Source organism: Lotus japonicus, chromosome 2 (genome assembly GCF_012489685.1).
Source record: "Lotus japonicus ecotype B-129 chromosome 2, LjGifu_v1.2".
NCBI classification, from domain to species: Eukaryota; Viridiplantae; Streptophyta; class Magnoliopsida; order Fabales; family Fabaceae; genus Lotus; species Lotus japonicus.
The window spans coordinates 65,781,078-65,794,159 of record NC_080042.1 but is presented as its reverse complement, the minus strand read 5'-3'; the positions used below and the strand labels follow the sequence as shown (position 1 = coordinate 65,794,159).

Genomic DNA, 13,082 nt, shown 5'->3' with positions numbered 1-13,082 from the left:
AAATTATCTTGCAAATTGACTCTCTTTTGATTAGAATGTGTTTAAATGGAGATCCAATCTCAATTGTTGTTGTAGGGACATGAATCTAGTGAAGAGATGAAGATTTGGTGAAAAGATAAAGAGTTTTGCAAGGTTTGGGAAAAATCAGCTGAGCCCTTTAAAAACCAGCTGAGCCCTTTAAAAACCAGCTGAGCTCCTTTTATCCTGTCAGAAAAGGGCTGAGCGGCCAAGAAAGGGGCTGAGCGTCTTCAAGGCGGTTAAAGAAAACCCATCCCTAAAGTAACAGGGCGCTGAGCGGCCAGAAAAGGGGCTGAGCGGTCGTGCCAGATTTGCAATTTAAAAGGAAAATTTAAATCATAACAGAGGAGAACTTCTGGGACCAGAACTGAAACCCACAACTTTGGGAAAGATAGAACTCGAAGGAGAGCATCAAGGGAGGTATAGGAGACTTGGGAGAAGGCTTTAGAGCCGATTTCATCGCCGGGGAACCGTCACGTATTCGGTTTTTCATCGTTCTTCTTCTCTTTTATGATTGTAAAGCTATCCATGGAAATGGATAGCTAATTTCTCATTTGTTGGGATTGGAACTAGTTGTTTTGATGCTCATGTAATCTATTTGATTTCCTTTCATGCAAATTTGATGTTTCTATGTTAAAGAATCAATGGTTTTCTCTTTTGCTTCATGCTATATCTTAGGTTGATCCCCTTGGGTATTTTGATTGATTCAAACTTGTGTAGGGAACTCACACGTTCTTGAGTCTGAACTAGAGTTAATCATATGTATCTTTGCCATGATTCAATGATTTTACCTTGTGCATTATGCTTGTTTTGGATTGATCACCTAGAACATGAATTTAGGTTTAATAGGATGGTGGGAACTAGCTATTTAAACCTGAAATAGGTAAAATCATCTAATGATTCTAAGGTCTAGGGATAGGGTTAGATCATTAGTCCATTCAAACATCCATGCTTAATGCTACTCACTATTGTTAATCGATCAAGGGATTGAGGGTTAATATAGCTGAGTTGATAATTTTCTAGCCGGGGGACTGGGTAGTAAGATAAGAAATGGTGGGAGGAATCAATTTCATAGAACTATATTTGTATGTGAATCAATAGAATACATAGAGGTCAGACAACGATACTCTAATCTCAGCAAAACTATCTACCTTGGTGAATCCAACTCTTTTATCTTCTTTATTTATGTTTTTATGTTTTTAAACAAACACCCAATATATTTGTAAACCATCATTTAAGTCTGTTAGCTATTGAACGGCATAAGTATTACACCTCCCTGTGGATACGACAAAACCCTTTACTATACTACAATTGAGTCTTGAGAGATTCAACGTAGAGTGGTAAAAAATCTTTCAACAAAATGGCGCCGTTGCCGGGGAGTTGCGTCAATACAAAAGCATTGCTTTAGTTTTCTTATCTTGAGCAATTGTGAATATAGTATATAGTTTTATTTTATCTTTTATTATCTTGTTGACTGACTTTCTTGGCTAGGTTGTATTTTCACTTTGTGTATGCGAGGTAAAACTCCAGCTGATCAAGTATTGTTCGATCCCGAGATCGAAGCTACAGCTAGAAGGAACAATAGCAAGACAAAGAGGAGAAAACAATTAGCTAGGCAAAGAAAGGAACAAGAAGCATCATCTTCTTTAATCTCTTCAAGCAATCAAGAGCGAAACATCATGGCAGCTGCTGGAGGTCATGACAATGGAGATAATAATGCAGGTTTTGTGAACTTCACACCGAGGAACATGGCAAGACTTGGAAGATCTGCAGGGAATGATAGGCCTCCTGAGATGAAGTCCGGATTGGTACAACTGATGTATGCCAATCCATTTGCTGGTTTGGACCATGAGAATCCGCACACGCATTTGACAAAGTTCTATGAACTTTGTGGCACTGCTGGTCTTACACAAGCTGATGAAGAAGCTGTGTTTCTGAGGCTTTTTCCCTTGACTCTACTTGGAAAAGCAAAGGAGTGGTTTTTAGATCAACCACAAAGTAGCCTTACCGATTGGAATGAACTTGAACGGAAATTCTTGGCAAGGTATTTCTCTGATTCTAAATTTATGGAATGTAAAACTGCGATTTCTGCTTTCTCTCAGCTTGCAGGTGAAAGCTTATGTGAATCTTGGGAGAGATTTAAATCTTTGTTGAGGAAATGCCCGAACCATGAATTTGATGCAAGGTCCCAAATCCATATCTTTCGAAAGGGCTTACAACAACCAACTAGGTTGATTCTGGATGCAACATCCGGTGGTTCTTTGATGGCTAAGTCACCCACTGAGGCCATTCAAATCATTGAAGCGATGGCCTTAAATGATCAACAAGATCAAAACCACCGAGGTCCACCTAGGAGAGGAGGAATGATTGAGCTTGGAGCAACTGATGCTGTGTTAGCTCAGAACAAACAGCTCCAGCAACAACTGGATGAAGTGAAGCAAACACTGACAAATTTGCCCAAACAGCTTAAGGAGATGCAAGAATCCTCTTCCAGAAGACAGGTAAATAGGTGTGATATTTGCATAGGTGACCACCCTACTAGTAGTTGTGACCAGAATCAAGAAGAAGTGAATTACTTAGGAAATCAGCAAAGACAAGGCCAATATCAAAATGCTTATCCAAGGGGAGGAAATCAATATAACAACAACAGCCAACCCTGGAGACAAGATGCAGGGCCTTCTAGCAGCAGAGCACCACCATCCTACCAAAATCAACAATACTTTCAGCCGCTCCAAGATCGGACTTCCAAATTGGAGGATACACTAACTCAATTTATGCAGGTTTCTATGTCCAATCAGAAAAATACTGATGCATCCATTAAAAATTTGGAAGTGCAGGTTGGACAAATAGCTAAACAGTTGACTCAGATGACTACTGAACAAAAAGGGAAGTTTCACGCAAGCACTGAAGACAATCCTAAGGAGCACTGCAAGGCGATCTTCACAAGGAGTGGAAAAGAGGTTGGTAGAGGAGTTGGTGAGAAAGTGAGTGAGAAAGAGGATAGTGATGAAGAAAAAGAGCAAAAAAATGATAGTGAAGATATTGAGAGAGAGGTGCTAAAAAATAAGAGTGACAGTGTAAATAGGCAAGAAAAGAGTGATAAAGAGAAAACCAAAGAAAAAGGTAAGGTACAGGTAAGTGAGAGTGGAGAGGAAAGCAAACTTGGAGGGAAAGAGAATGATCTGAAAAACAAAGAGAAAGTAACCCTAAAACCTCCCCTAGAGAAGAGACTTCCATACCCACATGCTCCTACCAAAGCTGATAAAGAAAGGCAATTCACTCGTTTCATGGATATCTTCAAGAGGCTCCAGATCAACATCCCATTTGCAGAAGCTTTGGAGCAAATGCCGACTTACGCAAAATTCATGAAAGAGTTGCTGACAAAGAAAAGAAAGTTTCAAGATGAAGAAGTGGTGCATTTGGGTGCTCATTGCAGTTCATTCATTCAACATTTCATCCCTGAGAAGTTGGATGATCCTGGCAATGTCACGATTCCAGTCACCATTAGCACACTAGCAGTGGGAAAAGCTCTAATCGATTTGGGGGCGAGTATCAGCCTTATGCCACTTTCAATTATGAAAAGAGCAGGTGGTATGGAGCTTAGGCCAACCAGAATGTCTTTACAGCTTGCAGATAGATCAATCAAATATCCAGTTGGCATAGCAGAGGATGTACTGGTAAGAGTTGATAAATTTTTAATTCCCGCTGACTTTGCTGTTATTGATATTCCAGAGGATGAAGAAGTTCCAATCATTTTGGGAAGACCTTTTATGAGGACAGCAAGAATGGCCATTGACATGGACATTGGAAAGCTGAAAGTGAGAGTCCAAGATGATGAAGTTCAATTTGATCTCTATGAGGCTATCCAACATCCAAAGGACAAAGGACAATGTTTCAAAATTGATATAATTGATGAAGTTTGCAGAGAAGCAGATAAGAAACCTTATGTGTTTGATCCTTTGGAGGTGGCCCTCATCAACATGTGTTGTTGCTCACAGTTCAATGATTTGGAGGAAAAAGAAATTGAGAAGTGTTTGGAGGAACTTAATATTTTGAAGGAAATACCCCCTGAACAAGTAGTAGTGGAGAATATCAAGAAGGAGGAACCAGTGGAAGCTGATATAAAGAAGGCTGATCAGAAACTGGAGCTAAAACTCTTACCCTTTCATTTAAAATATGTGTTTTTGCAGGGTGAAACAGGTAAACCAGTGATCATTAGCAGTTCTCTATCACCACAGGAGGAGAAGAAGCTGATTGATGTTCTTAAGGAAAATCAGGAAGCTATAGGCTGGACTTTATCTGATCTCAAAGGCATTAGTCCTTCTTACTGCATGCACAAAATTATGATGGAGGATGATTTCAAGCCGGTAGCACAACCTCAAAGAAGATTGAATCCGACTATGAAAGAAGTAGTCAGAAAGGAAGTGGTGAAACTACTTGAAGCAGGTATGATTTATCCTATCTCTGACAGTTCTTGGGTGAGTCCTGTGCAGGTAGTTCCAAAGAAAGGTGGAATGACTGTGATCACCAATGACAAGAATGAGTTGATTCCGACCAGGACAATTACAGGTTGGAGAATGTGTATTGATTACAGGAAACTGAACAAGGCCACTAGAAAGGACCATTTCCCATTGCCATTCATGGATCAGATGTTGGAGAGGTTATCTGGACAAGCATTCTATTGTTTTCTGGATGGATACTCAGGCTACAATCAGATTACAGTCAATCCAGACGATCAGGAGAAAACGGCCTTTACATGTCCCTTTGGTGTTTTTGCTTATAGGAAAATGCCATTTGGATTATGTAATGCTCCAGCAACATTTCAGAGATGCATGCTAGCTATCTTCTCAGATTTGGTAGAAAAGATCATTGAAGTTTTTATGGATGACTTCTCTGTATTTGGTGCTTCATTTGATCTGTGTTTGGAAAACTTGGATACCGTACTGAAGCGATGTGTGGAAACCAATTTGGTACTTAATTGGGAGAAATGTCACTTCATGGTGACTGAAGGAATTGTCCTTGGGCATAAAATCTCATCAAGAGGAATTGAAGTGGACAAAGCAAAGGTGGAAGTTATTGAGAAGCTACCAGCACCAACAAATATCAAAGCCATCAGGAGCTTTCTTGGACATGCTGGATTTTACAGACGCTTCATCAAAGATTTCTCCAAGATTGCCAAACCATTGAGCAATCTGTTAAATAAGGATTCTTCTTTTCTCTTTAATAGTGCATGTTTAAAAGCTTTTGAACAATTAAAACAAAGTTTGATTTCTGCTCCTATTATTATTGCTCCTGACTGGAAACTTAACTTTGAACTTATGTGTGATGCTAGCGATTATGCAGTTGGTGCAGTTTTAGGACAAAGAAAAGAGAAAATCTTCCATGCAATTCACTATGCTAGTAAAGTTTTAAATGAAGCTCAAATAAATTATGCCACAACTGAAAAAGAATTGTTGGCAATAGTGTTTGCATTGGAAAAATTCAGAAGTTACTTGATAGGCTCAAAAGTTGTCATATATACTGATCATGCAGCTATCAAGTATCTCTTAACAAAACCTGATTCTAAACCAAGATTGATAAGATGGATTCTGTTGTTGCAGGAATTTGATTTAGAAATCAAAGACAAGAGCGGAAAGGAAAATCTGGTGGCTGACCATTTGTCAAGGCTGGTGAATGATGAGGTGACCACAAAGGAAAAGGATATAACAGATGCATTCCCTGATGAGAAGCTTTTTCTAGTTCAGGAAAGGCCATGGTTTGCTGACATTGCCAACTTCAAAGCTGGAGGCAACATCCCTGATGAATTTAACTATCATCAGAAAAAGAAGTTTCTCAGGGATGCTACTCAGTTCGTGTGGGATGATCCTTATCTATTCAAAGCAGGAGCTGATGGGATACTCAGAAGATGTGTGGCCTCAAATGAGGCTAAGGAAATTTTGTGGCATTGTCACATTTCTGCTTATGGAGGGCACTACAATGGACAGAGGACAGCTGTGAAAGTCCTCCAATCTGGTTTCTATTGGCCTACACTCTTCAAGGATGCTCATTTTCATGTACAAAGGTGTGATGAATGTCAGAGAGCAGGTTCCATTACTAAAGCCAATGAAATGCCCTTGCAAAGTATCTTAGAAGTTGAGGTTTTCGATTGTTGGGGTATGGATTTCATGGGACCGTTCCCGTCCTCATTCTCTAATGAGTATATCTTGGTAGCTGTTGAATATGTTTCTAGATGGGTGGAAGCAGTGGCAACACCAAAAGCTGATGGCAAAACTGTAATTAAATTCTTAAGGAAGAACATTTTCAACCGTTTCGGAGCACCAAGGGTGATTATTAGTGATGGAGGTTCTCACTTTGTTAACTCTCAACTGGCCAAAGCATTAGAGCATTATGGAGTCAAGCACAAGGTAGCATCACCTTACCATCCACAGACCAATGGACAAGCAGAGGTGTCTAACAGAGAAATTAAGAAGATCCTGGAGAAAACTGTGTCAAGTTCCAGGAAGGATTGGTCTCAGAAGCTTGATGATGCTTTATGGGCGTACAGGACTGCATACAAGTCTCCGATAGGCTTAAGCCCTTTTCAATTGGTCTATTTTGTTGAAAGATTTTTTACTATACTACAATTGAGTCTTGAGAGATTCAACGTAGAGTGGTAAAAAATCTTTCAACAAAATGGCGCCGTTGCCGGGGAGGTGTGCCAATACTAATTGCATTGCAGTAGTTTTCATTCTTGAATGATTGTGAATATAGTGTACAGTTTTTGTTTTCTGTTTACTTTCCTTGTTGTTACTAATCTCTTGTGTTAGTTATCTAGCTCAAGAGGAGAATCAACAAGAAGCTTCTAAATCACCAACTTCTTTAAATGGATCAACCATCTCAGTCATTCTACCCCTCTGAAGAGGATAGGATTTCCAAGCTTGAGAATACCTTGGTGCAATTCATGCAATTGTCAATGATTAATCAAAGGAATACCGAGGCTTCGATCAAAAACTTGGAGGATCAAATTGGAAAGCTAGCTACCATGGTAGCTGAACATGGAAGAGATGTGGTTGAAGCACAAGGGGAAGTGGAAGAAAGTGAGGAAGAAGAGAAAAAATCAAAAAAAGAAGAAAATGATCCAACCCTTCACCACTTACCGATTTCTTCAAGCCCTCCAACGGTAAAACGTGAAGAGGATGAGGTAAGCTTTGAAGAATTTGATAGTATATCACATCACCAACACAATGATGAAATTCTTAATGTTGAGCATATAGACGTTGTATTTGGTGATAGGTTTGATGAGCTGACTGAATCCAATTCTTCAAAGAATTGTAAATTCGCATTCATTCATATGCATGTAAATAGCTTGGCATGTGAGTTGAGTGTAGGTGAATTGGTTTGGGTTGAGAAAATGAAGAGAAATAAAAAACTTTTGCTGGCTTGGAAAGCTTTTGATAGGAATTTAGATGAAATCCAAGTCAAACGGCCTAAGAAGCGGAAGGGGTTATATTATAACCCTTGTTTATGGTCACCTTGATTGTGTTTGCGTCAAGCTAATGACGTTAAACAAGCGCTTCCCGGGAGGCAACCCAGTTTTTTATTGTTTTTATTGTGCTTTTAGAACTAGGGTAGTGATTTTGTGAAGCTTTGATTAAATTTGTGCTTTAAGGTGCTTCACAAGTTTTGATAGATATATTGAGTGTGTTTAAAGGTTTTGGAAGCAATGAAAATGATGAATTTGGAATTTGAGGGATTGACTTGTGAAAATGCATGAAAACTTACTGAAATTTGGATCATGTGAAATTTCTTTTCAAAATCTGCAATTGAGAGTTGTAACAAGTCCAAATTTAGATTTAGCATGCATATGGATGGTTGGTGTGTATGGTTTGAGTGTTTTGCAAAATTCGGGGTTTGTGGTTGTGAGTTTCGGATGAAAAACTAGTCTCTCCTAGCCATTTTCTGCATAAATTGTGAAATCGTGCTTCCCATTACTTATGAACCATCTCATGTGTGAATTAATGTTGTTTTTCAAGTTTAAGAATAGTTTTGTAGTGAACCCTTTGATGATGTGATGAAATTTCAAAATTGAAGGTCAATTTGCTCTTGTATGGTCTATGGAGTATGTCATGAGAAAATGTGCTTCAATTGTGTGTTATAAGGCTCTCCACAAGTTTTAAATGACATGGATGAGTGATTATGAGGCATAGAATGCAAGGAATTTGAGCAATGAAAAAGATAAGGTGTTGAGTTGTGAAATCATGAAATTTGACCATTAATGGAACCTAGAATGACTTTTGTGCTAAATGTGCTTCAATTGCTAATTTTTAGGTACGCACAAGTTTCTTAGGGTATTTATGTGTGCTTGGACTAAGCGGCATGTACTAGAAATGAATATATCAAATTATGGCCTATCAAGTTGTGAAAAAGCATGGAAACTTGTCTTTGGAAGACTTGGATTGTGAATCTTTGCTAAATTATGCTTGATTGTTAAATTTTAGGGCTTGGACAAGTTTTAAATGATATATGAATGTGAATAAATCAATTGGCATGATCGGGAAGTGTAGAACTCAAAATTGGACCGATCGAGTTGTGGGTTTTGAGTTTACTTGAGTTTTTACACTGCACAGGGCGCCCAGCGTCCATCTGATAGGGCTCAGCGGCCTCAAACTCTGATGTCGACCGCTCAGCGCTATGCAGAGGCCGCTCAGCGCCACCCCCTTATCAGCAATTCACTCTTTTATTCAAATGAGCATAACTTCTTCATTTCTTATTGGATTTAAACCAATGACCACTCTTTGGAAAGCTCTTGAAATCTATTTTCATATGGACTAGGGTTTGAGTTGTTTCAATGCTTTGATATTCTCATTTATCTCTTGTATTCTAACCTGTTATTTAGTGACTGTAAGGCAGATTAACAGGTGAATCATGCAATTTGGCCTGAGGACAGTCCAATTCCCATGGAGGGAGAAAGAGATCAAAGATTTAAGTAGAGAGCTTGGTTCAAAGCATTCACATCATGAGGGAGTCCTTTTTTCACCGTTTTTAGTTTCCTTTTAATCGTGTAGTTTATATATAGCACTCGTGTTCCGGTTTCCATGATTCCCTGACTGTTTCAATACTTGCCTGACTATTGTAAGAATTGCTTGATTTATGCTACAAAAATGAATGATTCCATGATTGAAATTGTGCTTGCACTCATTGATTCCATGACTTGATATGATTGCATGATTCACTTGGAATTCTTGAAGCATAACATGAAAATTACTTGAAAATCAGGGTTATTTGAAACTTTTTAGCCTGTGAGGGAGTGTTCCTATACACTGTGAGTTGAGAGAGCATCACTTCTTTGCATGGTTGATTTTGTTTGAGTCTCTGATATCATTGGCTGCATGGAATTGATAGGAAAGGATCAAGGCATATTTTGTTATGTATATATAGCTACTTAGCTAAATAGCCTTCCTATTTCAATGGAAGTCCATTTGTTACCCCTTTGAGCCTGAATGTTGAATGTTTTGTGTATTGTTCTTCACTATAACCCTATCCCTAAAAGAAAAACAACGACTTTCCTAAGCTCGATAGGCTAAGAGAGCATTCACTAGTGTGAGTTGTATGCAAGTTGGGGGGAGAAGGCTCTTGAGCTGAATTTTTTGTGCAATTTCAGATTCAATGTATTTGTAAACATTTTCAAATGTGAGTATGCTTGAAAAGAAAAAAAAAGGGCAAAAATAGAAAGAAAAAAAATTGCAACAAGAACAAAAAGAGAATAAAGAAGAGATTGATGAGAAAACAAAGGGTTGAGTTGAATTGAACATGGTGAATGGGAGTTGGTTTAAAGCAAGTTGAGGGGAGTGAATATCATGAATGTAAAGTGTGATTTCTCTCTTGCCTTGTTGAGTTTCTTTGCATATCCTGAAAAACAAAACTCTTTGAAGCCTAGCCTCATTACAACCCTGTAAAGACCTTAGTGATCCTTGATTTCACATGTAGTTTTGATGATTGAGGAGACAAGTAACAATCTTGACTTATGTGATTCAGTGATGTACATGAGCGAAACACAGACCTTGCCTGATTTACATGCTATATCCTGACTCGATTGAGTGGTTCCCTGATCAAGAGTAATTGACTGCATGCCTATTGAGTTTCAGGTTGCATAAGTAGTTGTATTAATGTCATGCATTCTCTTGTGGGCATCATGTTTCTGTTTTGGATCATTGATTCAATCTTTGTGAGATCTTGCAAATTGAGCTTTGAAAAAGTTTAAGTCATGCTTGTTTGATTTAAGTCATTACCTTTTGTTTGAGGACAAACAAAGTGCTAAGTTGGGGGGAGTTGATAAGTGCCAATTTTACGTAGTTTTCCATTGTTATTAAGGCACTTGTCTATGTGATTTATGGAAATTATCTTGCAAATTGACTCTCTTTTGATTAGAATGTGTTTAAATGGAGATCCAATCTCAATTGTTGTTGTAGGGACATGAATCTAGTGAAGAGATGAAGATTTGGTGAAAAGATAAAGAGTTTTGCAAGGTTTGGGAAAAATCAGCTGAGCCCTTTAAAAACCAGCTGAGCCCTTTAAAAACCAGCTGAGCTCCTTTTATCCTGTCAGAAAAGGGCTGAGCGGCCAAGAAAGGGGCTGAGCGTCTTCAAGGCGGTTAAAGAAAACCCATCCCTAAAGTAACAGGGCGCTGAGCGGCCAGAAAAGGGGCTGAGCGGTCGTGCCAGATTTGCAATTTAAAAGGAAAATTTAAATCATAACAGAGGAGAACTTCTGGGACCAGAACTGAAACCCACAACTTTGGGAAAGATAGAACTCGAAGGAGAGCATCAAGGGAGGTATAGGAGACTTGGGAGAAGGCTTTAGAGCCGATTTCATCGCCGGGGAACTGTCACGTATTCGGTTTTTCATCGTTCTTCTTCTCTTTTATGATTGTAAAGCTATCCATGGAAATGGATAGCTAATTTCTCATTTGTTGGGATTGGAACTAGTTGTTTTGATGCTCATGTAATCTATTTGATTTCCTTTCATGCAAATTTGATGTTTCTATGTTAAAGAATCAATGGTTTTCTCTTTTGCTTCATGCTATATCTTAGGTTGATCCCCTTGGGTATTTTGATTGATTCAAACTTGTGTAGGGAACTCACACGTTCTTGAGTCTGAACTAGAGTTAATCATATGTATCTTTGCCATGATTCAATGATTTTACCTTGTGCATTATGCTTGTTTTGGATTGATCACCTAGAACATGAATTTAGGTTTAATAGGATGGTGGGAACTAGCTATTTAAACCTGAAATAGGTAAAATCATCTAATGATTCTAAGGTCTAGGGATAGGGTTAGATCATTAGTCCATTCAAACATCCATGTTTAATGCTACTCACTATTGTTAATCGATCAAGGGATTGAGGGTTAATATAGCTGAGTTGATAATTTTCTACGCCGGGGGACTGGGTAGTAAGATAAGAAATGGTGGGAGGAATCAATTTCATAGAACTATATTTGTATGTGAATCAATAGAATACATAGAGGTCAGACAACGAAACTCTAATCTCAGCAAAACTATCTACCTTGGTGAATCCAACTCTTTTATCTTCTTTATTTATGTTTTTATGTTTTTAAACAAACACCCAATATATTTGTAAACCATCATTTAAGTCTGTTAGCTATTGAACGGCATAAGTATTACACCTCCCTGTGGATACGACAAAACCCTTTACTATACTACAATTGAGTCTTGAGAGATTCAACGTAGAGTGGTAAAAAATCTTTCAACAATCTCATGGGCCTTTCGTTTTTTTTAATTAATTAGTACTTTTTTTGGTATCATTGTATAGATATAAATATAATTACTAGTAACTAGTGATTACTTAGGGTTGTAATTATCATTTGATTTTTTCTCTAACTAATTATTTGCTCAAGAAAAACCTAAAAGAAATTGTGACAACGTCCAAAAATTTGTCCAGGCTTCCCAAAATTTATGGTTCCGCCACTGCTCCTTCTCCTTCTTCATTTCACACCCATCTCATCCCTCTACCTTCTTCGTTTCCCCCTCCACGAATCATCATCATCTTCCACCTTCACAAATCAGAACAATAAATAATAATCAAAACCCCATTAAAAAAACCAGAAAATTTATAGCTTCCTGAAATTCGTTCACAAACATAGAGTCTTCATTCTCATATTCAACCTCAGATTTGTCTCCTTTATCAATCGGTCCAAACCTTCCGAACGAACCACAAACAACCTTCATTTATGCCAAACCATATCCTTGGATTCATTCTCATTCTCACTTTCATCATCAGATTCATCTCCTCACAAATGGTCATGGAATAAATCACCTCCCTCCATGGCTTCCTTCAGTGCAGTTTCTTGTTGGACTAAATTAAAAGGAGATGTTTAAAAACTACGAGGGATCATCATATGGGTTAAAGAACAAATCATAAGTGGATTGGACACTATAATTTTTACCCAAAACCTTAAAGTATTGAGTGTATGAGTCATCTCACTTATAAACTGCTCAAAGTTGTTCTTATTTTTCAATTTAAGACTTACTCACACTTGATATCACAACAATCTCTCCGTCAAATGTGAGTTCATCTCATACGAAAGCGGACACCTCCAAACACTTGTATCGCCACTCTAAGTGGTGATTTACACTAGATGTGTAATTAAAAAAAATTATGCACTAGTTTGGTAAAATTTTCTAATAAGTACTCTATACATGTACAAAAGTCGACTTTCGACACAAGGAGCCGGTCACCATGAGCAAACAACTATCAGCTCTAATACCACTATTGGGCTAAAGAGATGTTTAAAAACTACAAAATCATCACATTAAGCTAAAGAGCAAATTATAAGTGAATTTGACACCACATCTTTCACCTAAAACCTTAAGACATTAAATATATTATCCTCTTATTTATAAACCGCTCAAAATTGTCTTTAATTTCCAATGTGAAACTCATGATATCACAATAAATTCCTTCTGAAATGGCATGCAAGGACTTCACAAATGCCCTATAGGGACTTCATTATAGTTGAGTACTAAAGTTAGGATCAAATCGACTTCACTCATATTTTATAGGACT

At 38.0% G+C, this 13,082-nt stretch overlaps 1 non-coding gene across 1 annotated transcript; it reads right to left on the bottom strand.

The window, feature by feature from the left end:
* Nucleotides 1-2,087: 2,087 nt before the first annotated feature.
* LOC130741501 (small nucleolar RNA R71) lies at nucleotides 2,088-2,194 on the bottom strand. Its single transcript, XR_009020397.1, has one exon. It is a non-coding gene; the product is annotated as a small nucleolar RNA R71 (small nucleolar RNA).
* Between the last annotated feature and the right edge of the window lie 10,888 nt (nucleotides 2,195-13,082).